The 21,272-nt window shown below is 45.7% G+C and overlaps 1 long non-coding RNA gene across 1 annotated transcript in view; it reads right to left on the reverse strand.

Annotated features, from left to right (window-relative positions):
• Positions 1 to 270: 270 nt before the first annotated feature.
• Positions 271 to 21,272, reverse strand: part of LOC129387579 (uncharacterized) — a 40,634-nt gene continuing 19,632 nt past the window's right edge. The window contains exon 3 of the long non-coding RNA XR_008614720.2: positions 271 to 407. This is a non-coding gene — a long non-coding RNA (uncharacterized lncRNA). The remainder of the gene's footprint in view (positions 408 to 21,272) is intronic.

Here is a 21,272-nt window from a genome sequence, read left to right on the forward strand (position 1 = left end):
TGATGGCTCGTCACGCTAATTAACGGCAGCGGTTCCCGTGAAGCCAGTTTTGTCGCTAAATATATCTTCGAGCTGACGACGCCGTACAGTGCGGATACACTGCGGAGATCAATGCACGCCTTCAAATACAGCACACTATCAAGTGGCCACTTTAGTGAAACAAACAAATTGCGGTTGACTGTAGAGCTGCTACTGTACAAACGCTAAATAACGAAGTTTATGAACTTGTAAATCAACAGAATACGTGCAGAATGTACACAGTAGCAAGGCTTGAGTTAGCCGAGAGCACCAGCCCTTGCTCTATTTTATTACGATAATTATGCGGACACTCAACAATAATTTTTGCCAGTTCTGTTGCTGCGGTGCACCGAGAAGTCCGTGTAAGAGGAGAATGGCTTGCCCGCACGCTGTACAGAAAAGAAGAAAAAGTAAAAGAGGAAAGAAAATGAAATTAAAGCTTTATTGATTGATTGATATGGTAATCATTAATTTTGGCGGGTTGGTTCGAAAGCCTGCAAAACTGACATAGGTAATTCTGTCACGCACCCTTTTGTTCTGATGGTAGCCTCCAAGTGCCGGCATGTGGCCCTTATATGAATTGAAATTGCTACATAGTCTGCCTATTCCTTTTTCTTTTCACCATAAAATTTATAGATGTGTGGCGTACTTAGCGACAACATTTAATTTTACCGAATGCTTCGGTCGAGCCCATAAGGCTCGCATTTCAAAACATAATTTGCTGGCAAATATGTCGTATCATATTTTATTAAGCACGCTCATGCTTTAGAGGAGCGGTAGTAAACCTGAGTATTTTTACATACCTCCCATGTGAGTGCGTGAAACTGCAGTGATCACACAAAAGCTTTTTTTCTTTTTTGCTCGTCTCGGCACAGTCTTGAAGCAATAAAGGCTGGAGCTGGTGATGTAGCTGTTTTGATGCCACTTGGAAGTGATGTTTCCGTCTATCGAAATTTTGATATATGCGAATATCATCTTATAAAATCTTATAAAATCGTACCTTGGCTATCGGCGGCAGTATGTTCAAATAGGTGAGCACTGTTCCGACCAAAAACCGATTGCAAGAGGAGTGCCTCAAGGCAGCATTCTTGGACCTTTGCTTTTTAATATCTATATAAATGATCTGGTAAATACATGCGCTGAAGCCAAATATATGTTGTACGCCGACGATGCCAGCATATTGTTTTCCGCTACAGACTGTGAGCAAATCAGCTATATAGCAAACTCCGCCCTTGTAAAACTTCTGGAATGGTCTGTAGCAAATCAGTTAGAGGTTAACATCAACAAAACTAAGGCTGTGCTATTTAGACCGAAATCAAAGCAGGTAAATATGAACGTAGATCTTATCTATGGCACCAGAAAAATAGAAACAGTAAGTAGTATTAAAATTATTGGGGTCACATTTTCGCAAAATATGCTATGGGATATTCATGTAGATTCTGTTTGCACTAAACTGTCAAGTGTCGTTGGTATTTTATCCAGATGTAGGTCGATATTACCTTTCAGCGTAAAAAAGCTGATATATAATTCTCTTTTTTTACTCTCACCTCTCTTACTGCTATTTAGTATGGGGATCTACCACAGTCTCTAACTTAACAAAGGTGTACGTCCTACAAAAAAAGATAATTAGGCTTCTTTTTGATGTCCCCTACAATTCTCATACACATACTCTGTTCATTAAAGCAGATATAATGCCTGTCTGGAAAGTGTTTAGCTATAGACTAATTGTTGCCTTTAAGTGCGAATTAAAAGAAAATAGAAATTTCTTTCGCAACCTAGCCAAGCTAGAAATAAAGCCTACATCCTATACTATACGTCAGTCTGAATACTGGAAGGTGGTCACTCCCCGTACTAACTATTCTATGGGTACACTATCGTATATTTTGCCGAAACTTCTTAATGATCTGAATAAATGTGGAATTGATTTAGGTCGCACTACAGTTCGCGAACTGCGCCACGTGATATGTCATGTTTTTGAACAATTCTAATATTGATTTCCTTGTGATACATTAAATCGAATCAATTTTGCGTTTGTCTTTTGTTAGATTCCTGTATGTTTCATGTATGCTCCTGTACTGCCTTGTAGAGGGGACCGTGGGCTCTATAGTCAAGCTGTTCAGCAGCTTTCACCCACGGCCCCTCCATCGTTTTGATGGAAATAAAGCTTATTATTATTATTATATTCGGCTGTGCTTTTCTGCAACCTATTCGCCAAACTATAGCATGCTGTAAGTTCTGTCCGCAACAAAAACAAGGATGCTTTGCGTGCTCCGGTGTTATATGCGATTCGGGAGCATTGTATACGCTCCGTGCATTCAGTTTCATTTTGTCTTTAGTGTCAATGTCTCAATTTTTTTTTTCACGCTTATAAACGTATTCAGCGTTGCTTACGCATGTTATAAGGCCTTCACTTAGGACACGTGATCTTATACTTTCTGGCCATGGGGAATCCCACCCGCACTAAATAGGCGCAAAGTCAGTTGCAATTAGTGCACCACCTAAAATGTCAACATTGATGGCAATGCAGCTATACAGATCTACACTTGATGCTCAGGTGTAAATGCCCTTGGCGTAAAGTACATGCATTGTCCCTTCGTTGTTACTGAAATTTCAAGCCAACTTTCAAACTACGTAAGCAGTACATTTCATTATACCAACACGGAAGACTGTTTTTGATAACTTTCAGTATCGCTTTTCAAGCGGCAAAAAGAAAGTGGTTATACTGTAAACACTGATATTACACTAATGCAAAGTACTGCATAAATTGGCTTGCAGGTATTGCTATGCAACATAGTTCCTGCCGTCCGCATTCAAATTTGTGTGCAAGCATTTCTTGAATGCTACATGCATACATTCGGTGCTGCTGCATCTTTCCAACACTTCAGTTTTATAAAGTTTTAAAGAAAATTCTCTCTTTGCGAACACTGGGCACCTTGAGAGCGCCGTGAGCGTGTCGCCCATAACAATGCATACTTGTGCTCTCAGGAAACAAAGTACGTTCTAGCAGGAGTAATGTGTTTGCATTCCTGACCAAATCGACTTCAACACCTTTGCTCAACCCGCCGTGGTTGCTTCGTGGCTATGGTGCTGGGGTGCTAAGCATGAGGTCGCGGGCTAGAATCCCGGACATGGCGGCCGCTTTTCGATGGAGGCGAAATACAAAAAAAAAAAAAAACGTGTACTTAAAATTAGGTGCACGTTAAAGAATCCCAGCTGGTCCAAATTTTCGGAGTCGCTACACTACGGCGTGCGTCATAATCATATCGTAGTTTTGGCTCGTAAAACTTTGTAATTTAAAGAAAGCTGATGCTCACTTTTTTCTTCAGTGCCTGGCAATTTATTAGGGCCTTCATCGCTATCAGTAAGCTAGGAGTAGCTAGGAACGAGAAGAGAACGGGAAAAACAGCTTAAAGGAAAACCTCATCTATCTTATTATGGGAATTTCCATTCCTTGACTTAAGCGACAAAAAAGAAAGAAAATTGTGCTCCGTCAATGCTGTTGCGTGTTCAGTAACCTAATCCACACAGCAGTGTAAATTAATTGCGCTCACTCTTGGTTGATGCAGGCATTGGACGAAGCATTCCTTAAAGCCGCGTAACGGCGTTCTCGCTGCTCTCGTTAGCCGATTCTGTTCTTTGTCGCAATCAGAATGCAACCACCACGTACCTCAACAGCGAAGTAAGCACTCATACAAACAAAATGGACAAGAAAGCTTCACCAAATACCGTCTGGTCTTTAAATTCTACGATATTCTTCGGCGCAAGAAACGGCAATCCAGTGAGCCTCTCTTTGCTTGTCTGGCTTCGCATGCTTGTTTCTGTAAATAACGCCTGCTCAGCGCGCTCGTAATGAAGATAGAATTCAGTGTGCGTCTGAACTGCCACCCGGAGTGACTTTGCATCGGATTTTCAGGGCAGACTGAAGCGCTGGTGTGGCGCCAAGCGCAGCTCCCTCAGTTGAGAATAGCGTGGGTAGCCTCCGGCAAACGCTTAAGATGAAACTTTAGGAGGCCGCAAACTCTCACCCCCATATTCAAACACATGTAAAAAGTAAAAATACTTTTATTGGTAACCATGGGACTAACTTGAATGAAATTTCTATCAACTGAAAGAAAAAGTTTATTAGTGACTCTAAAAGTATATTTTTTATTTTATTTAGCGCCTCGAACACTTACAAAAATTGCTCAATATCGGTTAGCTTAAAAAAAAAAAAAGGAAACAAACGATGTTCATGAATCTTTAGCTCTGCACCAAAAACCCATATTGAAGTTTTGTCAACGGCATCTTCTATTGCATCGTAAGCAAGCAAATTTTAGATACATATTTACACTATATTCAATGGGTATCAATGTTTAGAGAAGTTTCACGAACGTCCTACTTACAGATTACCTGTATATACAGAGAGGTGTATAATACATCAATTTGTCCACCTAAAAAGTATTATTAGGTGTAATTCACAGAATTGTTGTATCGTTTTTCTTCAGACAGTTACAGAATTGTAAACTTCGTACGGCGTGTTCGTTAAGTTGTTGGTAATTTCGAGAAATAGAGATAACTGACCGTCTAAATAAAAAATTGCCTCATAAAAATTTCTAGCCACATTTTTTTATTGTCTTCGGACTATTGTTACCAGAACGTACAAGCCGGTAAATGAAATCCTTTCAATGGTCCTTAGGCTTCCTTATCACTCCCTGGTAGCAGCCTTTGATCACTAATTTGAAACGCTTTCCCAGGCTTTCTGTCACCTTCTTACCAACTGAGTAGAAACACCTTTGTTTTTGCCTCCTATTAACATTTTTTTTATATTGAATCACGTTCACACATTTTGTGTAAACGTCCTATTATTAATTTTACCAGCTTTTTACTTAGACAGCGCAGTAGCATTGCGTCACAAATTGGCCACTGTCTTTGAATCGAAGCTTTTTTGTAGACGGTCATCATCTTCCCAGCATTGTACAAACAGTTGTTTAGGCCTCATCATAAATTTGTAAAACATTTAAAACCTCGTACCAATATTTTCGCTTTAGACATTCCAGAAACACTGTACACAATCGGTCACAGCATTTTAATAAAAGCTGTTCATAAACTTATACTATTCTGGAAATGTACAACTCTAAATCACCCACGGAAGCAGTATATCACCCTAAAAGCTCAGAGCCGCAACTATCCATTTCACATATTTGTTCCCCAATAACGTGGGATACCTCATGTATACGTAAATTTGATCTTTATGGAGTATTGATAGTCTTAGCGCTTGGCACTCTGTGCAAATGAAGCCACAGGATAAAAAATAATTCACTCTAAATAAAGGCATGTAAATTGGAAACGTTGAGAAGATTGCATCAGGCATTTATCACATTATTTAAACAGTCACACTTGGGAACAGCCGAAATGATACTACAGTTATGCGAAGCTGCTTAAGCATTCTCAAAGTTAGCTGCAGTTTAACCCTAGCTATACTGGGTATGTTTCTTTTTGTAAGCTTGTTGCTCTGAAATTCTGGTGTTGTATAGTGAAAAAAAAAGAAGGTAAGTAGCACTTAGCTGTGCATTCACATCCGACAATCACATGTGTACTTCAAACAGGTAGGACAAGAACACTATGACGATTTAAGCTCGCAGCCGTTAAACCATAGGGCAAACATTTCGCGACCTCTCGTCCTACACCTACTGAGCAGGAAAGGGATAGAATAATGCACAATCTTACATTATTTACCGTAAATTAAATCATCTCGACGACTGCGAAAACTTAGCGTTCGTACTCTTCGTATTTAGAGCCACTTCCAACGAACCGCACGACGCGACCACGTTCGTGTACGTAAGAATGTAGCTTTTAAAAACGTTTCCCGTCATTTCAGTTCGCGCTTCTAAGAAAGGGTCAAAATGCGCCGTAGGAAATGGAAATCTACCATAATTATCTACATATAAATGATCGAAAGGTACACACCTCTTTATTTTAGTTTGGAAACAGAAATAGCTTCAGCGCAGTGCTTTCCTTTTGCATAACTGTTCGTTACTAGTGCAGTGTGCAGTTTCAAGAACAGCCAGTGCCGATGTAAAATCACTGTCGCTTCACACGACTGTGCTCGCGGCTGGCAGAGAAGTTGCAAAAAAGTTCACATCACAGAACGGTGAAAATGCCGTGAGCTTCTCGAGTACGGTGCTTGTTGGCCAAGTTCTTCCGCAAATTCTGCAAATTCCGCAAGTTCTTCCGTGTGCCTGGAACGTCTTCTTGTTTCGATGAATGGGCTACAACACAGTCTAATCAGAAATAACAGGAAGAAGAGTTAGATTGTTTCTACAAAACACGATCAAAGACTCCTACATTGTTCCGAACGTACCACGCCAGCGCGGCGACGGAAGCGATATCGATGATGATGGCCTTCTCTGCCTCGCCTGGGACCACTTGCAAATTCTTGCCCATACGCGAGAGGCATGTGGCATTCTCTGTATCCACCAGTTTCATCTTGACCACCGCCGAACCATGCACACCGTTCTAGGGCGCTATAACTTAAAAATATTCCAAAGTTTTCTATTCCAATTCTGCTATCAGCCCTCCACGATTGGTGAAAAACTTTTTTTCGACCACGCCCACTTCACCTCTCTGTCACGCGACGTCCCGATAACCGCGATACCTCCCCATCTGATATGATGTGTATACACTGATTATGCATGACTTGAGAGAAAAAAGAAAAACAGTTATTTCTGATTCGACCCCTTTTCGCCATCAGCCCTCGGCTATTGGTAAAAAGTTTTCGGGCTGCACCCACTTCACCTGCCTGTAACGCGACGTCACAAAACCGCCCAAACTCACCGCGTCAAAGTGACGTGTACGCGATAAAGATGTATTAATATGCCGAACAAAACTGAATTTTCTTCTGAATAGCCGCAGGCTGCCCCGTTCCGAATGGAATAAAAGATAGCTGCCGCCGATCGCTGAGACGCTGGCTACTCGCACCTGCCGGAGAGCATGGGTGTATTTGCGTATAATAAAACTTCTTGCGTGGCCGTGTAACGTTTCCGAGCCCTTTTGGCACGTTTACCACCTCATTCTGCCAACTCTTCTTTGCTGAGGGTCAGTTTTTGCGTCATTCTTAAGCTTCCGTTGCGTGCCGCCGTGATTTTCGACCAGCCACCACAAGCTAAGTAAGGGAAAGCCGACCAATCGCAGACGCCGGCACCACCCTCTCCATCCGGTTATCGATTTTCAGTGCACTGGCTCTGCCCCAGTGAATCCCTCTCCACTTGAGCGTTCCCCTCGCCTCTTGTCAGCCAATTACATACGACAAGCCGCTCAGTGTAGGCAATGTTATTCGTTTTTCAAGCAAACAAAAGTGACATCCTATGAACGAGGAAAGCGTTTGATTGGCCTGTTCAGACAACCCTGCGGGTGACCGCCCGGTGCTTGCGTCGATGGTTACGCAAATTTGACGTCAGAAGATTGGAATAGAAACATATTGGAATAGTTTTACGTTATAGGGCCCCTGATTTCAAGTGTTGAATGCCACCAGTGCGTTCCTTCTCGGTGACTAGGTGTGGCGGTCTTTTGTACGCACACCCCCTTCATCGGCGACTGCGCTTAGAGAAAGAACTGTACCCTATGGCAGAGGTTGACAAAAAAACTTACAAGGCTGCGGGCTTAACTTTTTTTTTTCCAGGCTGTGAGGCTCAATATAATGATCTTTTTCAGGCCTATAATGTTCTGAAACTACTTTATCTCCAAATGTGATAAAAATGAAAAAAGATATCATGTAGGATAAATTATACGTTTATTCTAATCTACACAAGAACTCTTAGCACACTTGCTACATTAAAAAACAAGAATCTCCGTCATGGTGATCAGTACTAGAAAATCTTGAAAGCTATTCTTGTCAAGTGGTATTACTTTTGTATTTAACTTAATGTCGAAACTGTGGTGGCTGTGACGTTACCGCTCTTTGGGCGCCCGAAGCATGGCAAAGGCATGACCTTCGATATCCTGGCTCTTGCAGCCGCGGAATGCCGCAGTCCTGAGGACCACCTCAAAACCTAATTGGAGCCCAGCATTTGTCGCTGTGTTATGAAGCGAAAGCACTGAATATGATGAGTGCATATCTTTTTTCCATCTGCTTTCTGAAACAAACAACAATCGCGTAAAGTACATCAGTTTACATTTTTAGTTACTTTGTCTTCGCTACGATGCAGCGTCTTATTAGTTTCCTTTAATGTGGAGGAGGCATCGGCAGGAGGAAGGGATAAAAGTGTGCAAATAGCAACGCCCACAAAGCTACTATTTTCATGTACAGCAAAAATATTTGTACGGACTTGTTTTCTAAGAATAAGCCTGAGAAACAGTTGACACTTCTAACCAGTTCAGCTTTTTTTTTTTTTTTAGTGTTCTACTTGCACATTCTGTCAGGTCAAGAATTGCTCTCACTCCGCAGCAGCTGTATTCTGCATCCTTTTGGATGTTTGCGCGGCGACGTTCCGTCACAGTGTAACGCTCAGTTTAGGCTCTTTTACTCCTATTTAACAGAGACCATTAAGCTATTGTCAAGCCATGTTCCAGCTTAGAGCGTGCAAATTATATCACGGAGCGCACGCGCCTTTACCCTCCGTCAACAAGTGGCCACCGACTTGGAATTGCAATATGTTTATATATGCAAAGGAGACAATTGTGGAAAAATTATGTAGTTTGTCAGGAAACACCTCTGAGAGGTCTGGGAATTAAGCTGCGTGTTTGTGAAATTGTTTAGCGTTGCACAGCGGCACGCAATTATTTAGGAACAATGAGAGACCAATTTAGGTCAAGTAAGACCAGTACTACCTCGTGTTTCCTAGAAACGGCTTTAGAAAAAATAGTTATTGCTGAATTGGGTCCTATTCAAACCTCCTTTAGGGAAAAAGTGCATCTCTATTTACATTCTACTGAAATATGTCTTAAGGGAAAAAGTATGAAAAGTGAATATTTTCTTCCCATTAAAATTTGCTGTTAGAAGAAAGTAACTTGAATTCATAAAGAGATCGTATTAAGAACTGTCTTTATAAATATGTCACTTAATATATTAAGGAGAATTTACTAAAAACTGTGTTTATAAATAGTAACTTCAATTTCTAAAGACTGTCTAGTAAAACTTGCCTTTATAAAGAAGTAACTAGGTTGTGTATTCACATTCTCTATAGAATTGTTACTAGATTGGACGTGTAAATATGATTTCTGTAAAGTCCCTAGGAAGTTGGTAAATATCATAAGGAACGTTAATAGGTATTTTTATGAGAATCTTGACTGACTTTGGCTACATTTTAACTTATTCTTCTAAGTGCATCAAAGCTCATCAAAATTGATGCAGTAATTGCCGTTAAAAAAGACGGTTCTGTTCCTGCGTAATGGTGGGGGGGGGGGGGGGGCTGATTTTTATTGAAAGGGGGAGGAAGAAGAGGGGAGGTGGCTGAGGGATCGGGCTCAAGTAAGGCCCTAGGCCTGCTTGGCCTTTTCTCTGTACACGTACCTACACCTCTCTCCCTTCTTTCTCTTCCCCTTCTCCCATCCTCCAGTGTAGGGTAGCCAACCAGACTATGGACTGGTTAACATCCCTGCCTTCCTGTATTCTTCTCTCTCTCTCTCTCTCTCTGTAGATAGGAGCTCCAGAACTAAATCATCATCATAAAATGGCAGCCCAGCTGTCCCCAACTAGAGCGGATACAATGGATCAGATGGCGTCCATGTAACGAAGTGCGCACTTGCCGATCGAGTGTGTGTAAAGGCATGCGTGCATCGCTCCGTTTCTTCGCGCCTGAGGAGCTCATCACTTAATTTGGGTGCCTGCACTTGGCGTCGGCTTCCCTATACCCTCTACCGTCGTTTCAAGAATCTATTACATAGAGTGCACAATGACGTTTTATACGCTTGCATGGTGCTCCCTGACATTTCATTATACACCCCGGTGCAGCTCGAGAACCTCTTGTTATCCCCGTCCCGCTCCACAGAAGGCATCCCCTGGAAGGCATTCGACGTGTTCTTGTAAACAGAGTCTTTGTTAAACTCTATTGTATCAGAGAGAAGACACCCTGAATAGTAACTACAGATGAAAAGCGCCGGCGTTTACGGCCTCACGCGCCGGAGGGACGCGAGCTTGCGCGTGAGAGCAAAAACTATTTGGTATTGCATGCCCACTTTGCTAATGCACAGCTGTTGAGCATGGCCGTCGAACATCTTTATACAGGCACAGCAAAGGTGCAGTAGCTCGAAATAAAGGAAGCGCCTTAGAATGGCATGCAAGCAAATGAGCTGCAGCGCAGCCATGGCTGGTGCGACACCGAAAGAGTGATAGTGGGTGGTGGGTAGAGTGCCGGTGTGAAGAGGGAATTTTATCCTTCAGATCGGTCGCGTGAAAGTGAAGAACGACGAATGCGTTATAGTAAATTTATTCTCAAATGGAGGCGAATGGTTATTTGTTGTTGCTGTTGGTTCTTTGTGTGCAGAAGATCGCGAGTAAATGTTTGTTCTTTCTCTGCCCCGTAAAGCCAAAACTGCTTGATACCATCACTGTGTCCTTGTCGGAATTGAAGACTGTCGAAAATGTTCGTGCACGCATTCATTTTAATTTATTACTCAAGGCCACCACTGAATGCATCCGGCGCCGTGCAATTCAATTTGTGCAGAATTGCAAAACCCTCTTTTCTCATATACTATTCTGACTAGTATGCGTATGCAACGCTCATGTGATGAATGTAATGATGAAAAATTGGCGTACATTTATGAGCCGAAGTCTTGGAGAGAGAGCGTGAAAAAAAAATTCCAGGGATTCCGCCCTGCGAAGATGGATGACCAGGGGAGCTGTTAACATCGTGGCAAGAAAACTGGCAGTATAGACTTTATTGCGTCCCTCATTGTCACTCATTAATGACGGTCACAATGGCATTAAAGTCGTCATGACATGCACTGATCAGCACACTCGCAACTGCGATCATATTCTTTGATAACGTCAAATCGACGCACGTACGCCGCTGGGTGGTCGGTTGGGCCGTATCGGTATGGCATCGCAAGCGACATGTCTGCAACACGAAATGCGTAAACCACTTCCTTTACTGAGTTTGCAAATGCACAGTTTTTTGTGTGTTTTGTGTGACGAACAAAAAAAGAATAAATTTATTGAAATTGAAATTATCGGTGACGACACATTCACACTGAAATCACCCACGACGACCACAGGGGTTGTGTCATCGCAACTAACCCACGCAAAGTGAGTAGCCACGAACCTTATGGGGCTATGAGCCATTCAATTGTTTGCTTGCTTAATGGGGTATGAGCCATTGATGATGGCAATTTTCGACATGCTGTTGTGTAAGTTGTGTGCGTGATTGGAAAGAATTTCAGCACTGTTAATTCCCTTCACTTCGCTGAGTGCTTGAGCCTCTGCCTTACGGGACTATGAACAATTGCATCTTTTACTTGCTTACCGGGCTATGAGTGCTTATGGGTGTACGAGGCATTGATGGTAATAGTTTTTGTGTGCGGACACGAAAACTTTATAATACGTACCCTAGCCATATACAGCTCCGCTTTAAAATCGTAGGGCGGTGACACCGGGAAGTTAGCCAGTGTAATGACTGGTGATAAGTTCTGCTGAAATAACGAGGTACGGTGAAAATCAGGGATAAAGATGAGGTGAGATCTGAACCGGATATCAGTGCGGTGAAGTGCGCGAATCACGCTCACACTCGGACGTGCACAAGCATCAGCGGAAACCAGCGACAGCACGGCTCGCTCTGTGGCACTCACGTCGTTTATGCCAGCAGGGGCGTGTCCTTGCTAATAGCACAAAGCTTTACATAGAGCTGAAGCGAGCGCAGTATCGTAGCCTGATGAAAGACCCACCCTGAGAACGTCTCCTCTATAGATTCACCAGTGCACGGGCTCTGCTTCCCGATAAAAAGGGGGCACGATGCCTTTCTGGACAGAGTGATAATTTCAATGGTTTATACTTGCGCACAGTTGCAAGTGCAGTCGCACACATCCCAATATGGTAGACTTCTTAAGATATGTGTAGCACATAAGTCATCATCCATTTTAATGTAAATGCACTATTTATCGCCAGGTCGCCAAAGGTATATGCATTAGTCACTGTTTCCCCTACCCTGTGACCAGTCGTGCATGGTGAGTGGCGACGGCTCTTTCTCCGTCGAGGCATAAATATATCGGGCATTCGTATTCAGCAAAACAGTTGTGGTATCAGCCAGAGATGATTTTCCAAGGCTTTGGGAGCTACATGAAAGGAATGGAAGCAGATCAGCAGTATTAACGCGAACTTTCAGCTTCGCAATCTGCGTTAACATTTATGGAGTCGTGAATGCAACCGCTGTTCTGAGGCATATGCATGCACCTAATATTCCCAGACACCTTGTTATTTATTTTTATTTTCATTTTATACATCCGTCTTATAAACATATGTAGAGCTTGATGCGAGACACTTCCTGTCTTCTACCGTAGCATGCCCGTATTGAAACAAAAATGATGGAAGATTAAGCGGTGATTTAAATTTTCTGAAACTATACTGTGAGTTTACTTATCACTGCTTTACACACGCACACGCAAACAAAAAAGAAATTTGCTCTTCTGTTCATCACGTAGTTATGAATTCTCATCATACGAAGATGCAAGTAAGAAAGAAGAAGGGATACGATATGCGAAGTAAGCAAAAATAAAGTGAAACCGCTTTAGTGCAGTGAATACAAGAGTCGCCTTTACGTGTCTGGCGTCCCATTAGAGCATTCTCAGAGCAGGTCTTCGTCGGCATGACTTGAAAGGACCGCGACCATGAAAAGTGATTTATGTGACTCGTAAGCCCACCACACGGACCTTGGGTAACACCGCGTACTATCAGCTGAAATGGAAGTGAGAATAGTGCACTGCATATTTTTCCTTTGTATTCAGCGTTGTATAGCGGTCTCTTTTAGCTGTTTATTAAAGGTAACAAAGCGTCGGAAAAGGCCGACCGAAAGGACAATTATTCACAATTATTAAAAGTTAAACTGCAGCGACCAAAGAATGTGGGAAGGAAACAAAACAAAGAAAAAGAAAATTGTTATGATGGTTTGAAAATAGCGGAGGAATATATGGTATCACTCATGTATACCGCGGGCACAGTCTGTTATGTTGGTGCCAGCAACAAACTAATGTCCAGTCACCTTGTGCGTTACCATAACGACCACTATCTGTACTGTCTCGCAAACAGCTACACTCTATCGTGCTGGCTGAGAGTTGCGAGCATACCGACACATCTTACTTCGTCACTCAAGTAATGAGTCCTTCAGAAAAGACCACCTGCGCATTAAAATGCATGTACGACTTTCTGTTGCTAGTGGTCGTTTGTAATGTGCAGCCGCTATTTCCAGCCGCATACAAGCAAATGGCGCACCATGTTCAGAGAGGAGCGTGCGAGAGACGTTCGGCTGCTGTACATTCCTCATTCGTGACGCGTTCACAGGTGACATGAACTGAACATCGAGGGTAAGACTAACGTGATTCGCGCCTTAGATTTCCTCGCGAGAGCCATTTCCCGTTGCATGTAACTACCACGACTTGCCGCGGTAGCATATTGGCTATGGCTTTGTTTCTGAGCACGACGCTGAAAGTTCAATCCCAGTTTCCACGGCCGCATTCCGACAGAGGCGGAACAAAAATAGTTAATCTGGATTCCCGGTTGTTGAAGACAAAGAAGTGAAGCGGTCAGAGACGAAGTTCTCTTCTCATTTGGTCTGGTGATGAAATTTCCAACACCCCAATACGGCATGCCTCGTATTCATATCACGGTTCTGGCAAGTAAAGCCTCCGAAGTCTAATTATTTTTAAGAGCCACCTTGTATGCATAACTTTCCGAACTAAACTTCATCTTTGCCTTCCGCGCTTTCTAAAGACTGAGATATCAACTGGAGCCAGGGCAAGTTCGAAATTATAAGCGATCCCACGCAAAGAGAGCATCATATTATATCAAGGACTTCTTAGTTTTTGGATTTCATGACACCGACTACCTGAATTTGTAATTTATGACAATGCAAATGAATGCTACGCACTTCAAAAAGACACATCTACGTGTTACAAGAGAACGCAAGAACGAGCATCGGCTGTGTTATGCAAAGAGTGCGTTTTCATGTCACGCCGGTTTTTGTATTTATTCAAATTGTAATGAATGCCATACAAGTGCTCGCACTTGTCTGTATAATGCAAAACACACTAAGGATTCCACCAGTAGATGCAGATTGAACCCGCAAACTCCAATACGCCACGCGCCGAAATACACGTGAATAAAATTCGGCATCAAGCCATATTAACCGGAATAGAGTAACACGGCGTCTCGCGTTCTTGAGTTGCCGCGCTACCTATACAGGTCGTGCGGTATTCGTAAATCTCACCACCTATGCCATTCAGGAGGATGGATACCACGGGCAACTATACTTCCTTGCTTATTGAACCATGCTTTAGTTAAGAAATTTGTTACGCTTCACGCGCACAGCTGCCGCTTGTGCACGTTCAAGCTTTTTATGCAAACTCATTTGCAACTCGAATCCTCCGACTCGAAGCAACTTCAACGTGTTACTTGTGGTTTGTCGTCACGTCCAGAGAGATAGAGAGAATCAACTTTTGTACTGAGCCCTTAGTGACGGTTGGTGCGCGCTGGCACCAGATGGGGTGGAACTTTCTTCTTAGGTCCCATATGCGTCCAGCAGTTCCTGGCCCCTAGCTGCCAGCGCGAGCTGGTTCTCCCATCCCAACAAGGTCTCCCATCGCTCGGGGGGGTGTTGGGGCTGGGGAGGGTGGGGGGTAGGGATGGGGGGGGGGTTCTTGAGCTTAGTGCACTCTGCAATGATGTGTGCTAGAGTGCCTTTTGACCGTCTGCAAAAAGGGCATGAAGTGTCATGCTCTGTTGGGAACATCTTGTGCAAGAGAACGGGATGTGCTAGCGACCCCGCTTGCGTGCGTCGCACGATCGTTTGCTGCATTCGGCTGAGTTGCGGATGCGGACGGGGAAGCCTACATCTGCCGCTTCTGTACATTTGCGGATTTCTTTGTAACTTGTCATGAGGTGCGGTAGCTCTGGCTCGTCCTCGGCCCGGATTGACAGTTCTCGGGCATAGTGGTCGGCGAGTGCGTTGCCTTCCACTTGCGAGTGAGCCGGGCCCCACACGAGCTCGACGGCCCGTCCCGGTGATTTGCATTTAGATAATAAGCAAAATGGTGCCGAGTGCGTGTATTACACTTTGTTTTTTTGCACGCAGTGAGGTAGGTAGAGAAATCTACACGATGATGAAAAAAAAGCGCTCGATGTTTCTTAGCAACGTTATGCAACTTCTTACAACACATGGAACCAGTGGCCAAAGTTAGACAGCAAGTTATTTGAACACAAACATCTTTGGCTAACGTATTGGTAGGATGTCTTCGACATCTCTACCGCGGCACCGCAGAAAGGCTTACATTGAAAAGCGTCTTTGCTAGTACCATGATCTTGTGCTCGCAAACCACCACGCACACCCTCAAACATGCACGCACACGTATACTCGTATATATAAAGCATAAACTCGTTTTATACGTAGATGACAGGTAAGATACCACAGTGAGACCTATTCAGTTCTCCAGAGAGAACTTCTTCAGAAACAGTTTGTTCCATACATGGTTCGGTTTATTTCCCATTCAAGGTGCACGACTGTTGCATATCAACGAACGGAACCCGTTAACTGTACGCACATATCGCATACACTGCTCCACATAAGGAACAGTGATCGAGGCCTGTGACATGCATTCAGCATAAAGCTTTTATAGACGCTGCTATCCTGACACATTCATTTCTTTACAGACAACGTTTTTCTAGTAGCAGTATGTGCTGTTGCCAATTTAACGCACTCTATATAAAATCTAGCACGATCATTGAAATTATTTAGTGCCTTATTTCTGAAGTAAATTATTCCAAAACAACACAGAATATAGGATCTGGTAAGTTGGTAACGCAAAGTAAATTCGCTGTCTTTCTGCTATACGTGCTTAAAACCGCCCTTTAACCCGCAACGCTGACGAACTACAATGCAACCTTCCACATTTACATAAAGCGCGACTGTCATTCCTCCCAGCCGAATAGCCTGTATACACTCAAGGATTGTTGCGTGTCACGCGTCGCCAAGAAAAAAAATGTTTTCGAAGCATCTCGCCAAAGCATTTCTTCGTATGCTATGTTTCCCACATTTAACGTCAACAAAGTGCCACGACTGACAACTTCTCGCACGCGATTCCTATATCACTCCGCTGTTGCACCCCTTTCAAGACTTACCAAACTGCGTGTCAACCCAGAGGGACAGGATTGCCTCGTTCGTGCTCCCAGAACAAAACACGGCCACGAGCCCGAAGTCTGAGTCTATGCAAGGCGGACGTCGTCGCCGTTATCAGCACTGCTGCATCAGCCTAAGAACTGCAGCTCCTCCACCTCCCTCCCTCGTCAACCGCTTGTCTCGCTGATTCATAAAAACGCTTCTGTATATTAGTCCCTAAGCGTCCTTCGCGCGGCTTGACAGCCGATTCTGGGACGTTGCTCTCGCGAAGCCGCGATTATGGAAATTTTCAGCGTGCTGTTGGGGACTCGGTGCTGACGCCCGTTATTGCAAATGGGTCGCAAGCCCCAAGGGTAGCGTTGGCCTGGCGGCCTGGGGCACTGGAAGCATCCGAAGGTCCCGGCAAAGCATGAGTAGACTGGTAACAGAACAACTTGTTTATTCTAACATCGCAAAAGAGCGGCCGGTCAGGTCGCCCGAAGTGGAGAGACGGGAGAGCACGTAACTCAACAGAAGAAATCGGAGCCTCTCTCTTGGCGTCCGGGGGCAGCTGCTCTTATACTCTCGGCGTCGCGGGCCAGAAGTAAGGTCACGGGATGAGCCCACGCGACGGCGGAGCATGAGCCCACGCGACGGCGGAGCACGGTCGAGCCGAGAGACATGTTGAGACGAGTGTAGTGACGCATCGCCAACCCGCCGACGGACAGACCTCCTGGCTCCTCACTTGGGGAGCTCCGCTCCCCGGCTGCCGCGCTTTGACAAGCGTGGGCACACACACACACACGCACATACGAAGACACGTGGCACTGAAACACGCCTGGACACGCTTGGCGGGGAGGCGTTGCGGCGGCGTCGAACGGGCCAAAATGTCCGCCGCTTCGAACGAAGCCCCGGCGTCCGTTGCATCCGCGCCGGCATTACCGCGCGTTGTAGGCGAAACGTAACAGACCGCCCCGCCGGGGGAAGGAGATCCCGATGGTCAGGGGACTGCATCCGCTGTCCGGAGGGATGTCGCTCGATGATGCTCATAACCGAAGTCGGGCGTCCTTTGGCGTTTCCTGAGCGCAGCGCACAGAGAAGGCCTCGTTCTCACGTTCAGGTGCACACAGGACACTGCAAAGTGACTTCGGGAGAGTTGACATTTTTGTTCTCGTTTCCGGCAAGCGTTAGAACTACGCCGAAAGTCAACCGCTCAGTCAGCAAGCACGGCACAACCCTCACTAAGCCCTGCCAGGCTCTTTCCCCTTTTATACTGCTGCCTAGTTCCTTACAGTAGTTTAGCAGCACTCAGAACGCGTCCACAAATCGGAAAATTGCACTAGAAAGCACATCATCACTTTGAAACACTACACAAAAGCAATAGGTTAAAAATCCTGCCTCAGGAAGAAAAACATCAGTAACAAGCAATTTTGAGGCTGATTCCCACGTTAGGGGCTTCGACTTAAGCCATCGGCGTTACCGTTGAGACTCCCCTTTTTGTAACGCACCTCAAAGGAATATTGTTGCAAAGCGAGGCTCCAGCGAAGGAGGCGGCCATTTTTGGGAGAGATGGTCTGCAGCCATTGGAGAGGGCAGTGATCCGTCTCAATGATAAACCTCGAGCCAGCTAGGTAACATGACAATTTCTGAACGGCCCACACGATACACGCACACTCTTTCTCGGTGGCGCTGTACGCCTGCTCACGACTCGTCAGCTTACGACTAGCATACAGGACGGGGTGTTCTACTTCTCCATTTTCCCGTTGGCACAGTACAACGCCCATGCCTCGCTCACTAGCATCACACTGAACAACGAACCCTTTTGTGTAGTCGGGCGATCGTAGCACAGGCTGGCTTGTTAGGGCGCTCTTTAGGGCGCTAAAAGCTCTTTCCTTTGTCTCGTCCCAGACGACTGTTTTCGGCTCTGTCTTTCTTAGAGCATCCGTTAGGGGAGCCGCGATATCAGAGTACCTGGGGATGTACCTCTGATAGTAGCCGGCGACACCTAAGAACGACCGAATATCGGTCTTCGTGCGCGGTTGCGGGAAGTCTCGCACAGCGGCCACCTTTATTTCAGAGGGGCGGCGACGACCCCGACCAATCACGTGTCCGAGGTAGACAACCTCGGCCTGTGCTAACTGGCACTTGGGAGCCTTGACTGTCAAGCCCGCATCGCGCAGGCGGGTTAGCACTGCCCGCAAGTGCGCCATATGCTCAGGCCAGGATGCGGAGAATATCGCTACGTCGTCTAGATACGGTAAAGCAAATTCTTGCTGTCCCCGCAACACTTTATCCATGAGGCTTGAAAAGCAGTATGGCGCGTTCCTCAAACCAAAACTCAAAACTTTAGGACGGAATGTCCCCATTGGTGAAATGAACGCCGCATACCTACTAGCCTCTTCTGTAAGTGGAACCTGCCAATAACCCCTGACAAGATCTAGGGTGGAAATAAACTGAGCGCTACTCACTCTCTCAAGGCGCTCCTCGATGTTAGGGATCGGATAAATTTGATCCTTAGTGATGGAATTAAGCATGCGGTAGTCGACGCAAGGACGAGGTTCCTTGCCCGGTACCTCAACTAAAATCAAAGGGGAGGTATAATCACTCTCACCCGCTTCAATAACACCGAGCTGTAGCATTTTCTTTACCTCAGCCTCCATAATATCGCTCTGGCGGGGTGACACCCGGTACGCCTTGGATCGTACTGGCTCTGGGGAGGTAAGTTCTATGTCATGAGTAAGGACAGAAGTCCTACCAGGCCTCTCAGAGAACAGACCTTGAAACTCTTGTAAGAGCTGGTGTAGTTCGGTTTTCTGCTCAGGCGACAGCGAAGCTTTACTTATTAAGTCACTAATGACTTGATCGGTGTCTTTCCTGTTCGTCACTGAGCCTAGTCCCGGAAGCTCGAGCGGAAGCTCTTCTAACTTTCCCGCATCGGGAATTTCCTCTCCAGTATCTGGTGCCTTTAACGCTACAGGCTCAATTTTATTCCGTTCGGGCGTGCTCTGAATACCAGCTTGCTGCGCCTCTGACCCTTTCTCATCGTTCAACAACGTCGGCCCCGCAACTACCGCCTTTGCAGCGAGCTCCCGAACCTTCGATCTGGTTAAGGCCTGAACGCTAGCCTCACCAAACAAAAGCCCCTTCTCGCGCAGGAGGTGATCGGACCTGTTCGAAAATAGGTACGGGTACTGGGGGGGCAGCATAGATGACACTGCGGCCTCCGTCTCAAGTGCTCCGAAAGGTCCTTCAATAAGCACTTTTGCTACCGGCAGACACACGCTATGAGCTTCCACTGCTTGCTTGATCCATGCGCACTCGCCCGTGAACATATCGGGTTCTACGTAAGAGGGGTGAACTACATCCATTGTAGCTGCGGAATCGCGAAGCACTCGGCACTCTTTCCCGTTCACGAGGAGGTCTCGCATGTAAGGCTCGAGAAGCTTCATGTTCTCGTCAGTGCTGCATAAAGACAAAAACACGACTTTTGTTTTTGTTTCTGGACACTGCGCCGAAAAGTGACCCGGCTTCTGGCACGTATAACAAACGCGCGCTTCCCTCGTCTCGAACCGCTTTCTGCGTTCGGCTTCGGTTGCCGCCGTCTCCTTACGTTCGGTCGGACTGCTTTCACTTGCACCCGAACTACGTGTGTCCCCCTTTGCTCTCATGGGCGTGAACTTTGGCCTCTCAAACTTGGAGCCAAATTCACCCTTTTGACCGTCCTTAGCTCCACGAGCCCGACGCGTCACAAACTCCTCGGCTAGCTCAGCGGCTCGAGCCACCGTACTAACGTCTGGCCTATCCAAGACCCAGTACCGCACGTTCTCAGGTAACCGACTATAAAACTGTTCTAGCCCGAAACACTGCAGAACTTTCTCGTGGTCACCAAACGCTTTCTCTTCTTTGAGCCACTCCTGCATGTTTGACATAAGCCTGTAGGCAAACTCTGTATATGACTCACTTTTGCCTTTCTCATTTTCCCGAAACTTCCGACGGAACGCCTCCGCTGACAGCCTGTACTTTTTTAGCAGACTCGATTTCACTTTGTCGAAATCCTCTGCCTCCTCTCTCTCCAAGCGAGCGACTACGTCGGCCGCCTCGCCGGGTAGCAAAGTGAGCAAGCGCTATGGCCACGTTTCCCGAGAGAACCCCTGCTTCTCGCACGTTCGCTCAAAGTTAACCAGGAACAAACCAATGTCCTCTCCAAGCTTACACGGCCGCATCAGGTCAGTCATTTTGAACAATACTCGTTCTCCTGCACCGTGTGCCTGACTTCCATTACGAGCGCGTTCCATCTCTAACTCGAGACGCTTCATTTCCAAAGCGTGTTGACGGTCGCGCTCTTCTTTTTCTTTCTCTTTTTGTTCTTTTAGTTCGCGCTCCTGTTTCTCTTTTTGCTCTTTAAGTTCGCGCTCCTGTCTTTTTGCCGTCTCCCTCTCCTCAATGGTCTCAAGGCATTCCGACAGCTTGTCATCCTCAGCTTCTAACTCAAGAATAGCCCTTAGCAGTTCTGGTTTTCTGAGTTTGTCTGAGACATCCAGACCCAACTCTCTTGCAAGCTCCAGCAATTTCGGTTTGCGCAACGACTTCAAATCCATGGCTGCTCTGAATGCTGCTTTCTCTACTGCCTACTATTGTCTTGCCGCAAACTAACCCGGCAGCAACGACAACCACAATTACCAGCTCTGTTTCTGACACTAACAAAAGCCTGGCAAAACTCAGAAGAAGAAAGTCCCGCACTCACCAAACCTCGCAGCCAAGAATTCAGCGCAGTCGTTCCGCTGCAGGCAACCAGTCATCACACAGGGCTCGTTGCACTGCTCCCGGATGGTCGTTGTGCTGCTCAGCATACATTCAACCGCATCTCTTCGCTGCTGGCCTCCGTTGTCGCGATCTCACCGCTGGCAACCAGCTGTTGGGGACTCGGTGCTGACGCCCGTTATTGCAAATGGGTCGCAAGCCCCAAGGGTAGCGTTGGCC

This window comes from Dermacentor andersoni, chromosome 2 (genome assembly GCF_023375885.2).
Source record: "Dermacentor andersoni chromosome 2, qqDerAnde1_hic_scaffold, whole genome shotgun sequence".
In the NCBI taxonomy this organism is placed as follows: Eukaryota; Metazoa; Arthropoda; class Arachnida; order Ixodida; family Ixodidae; genus Dermacentor; species Dermacentor andersoni.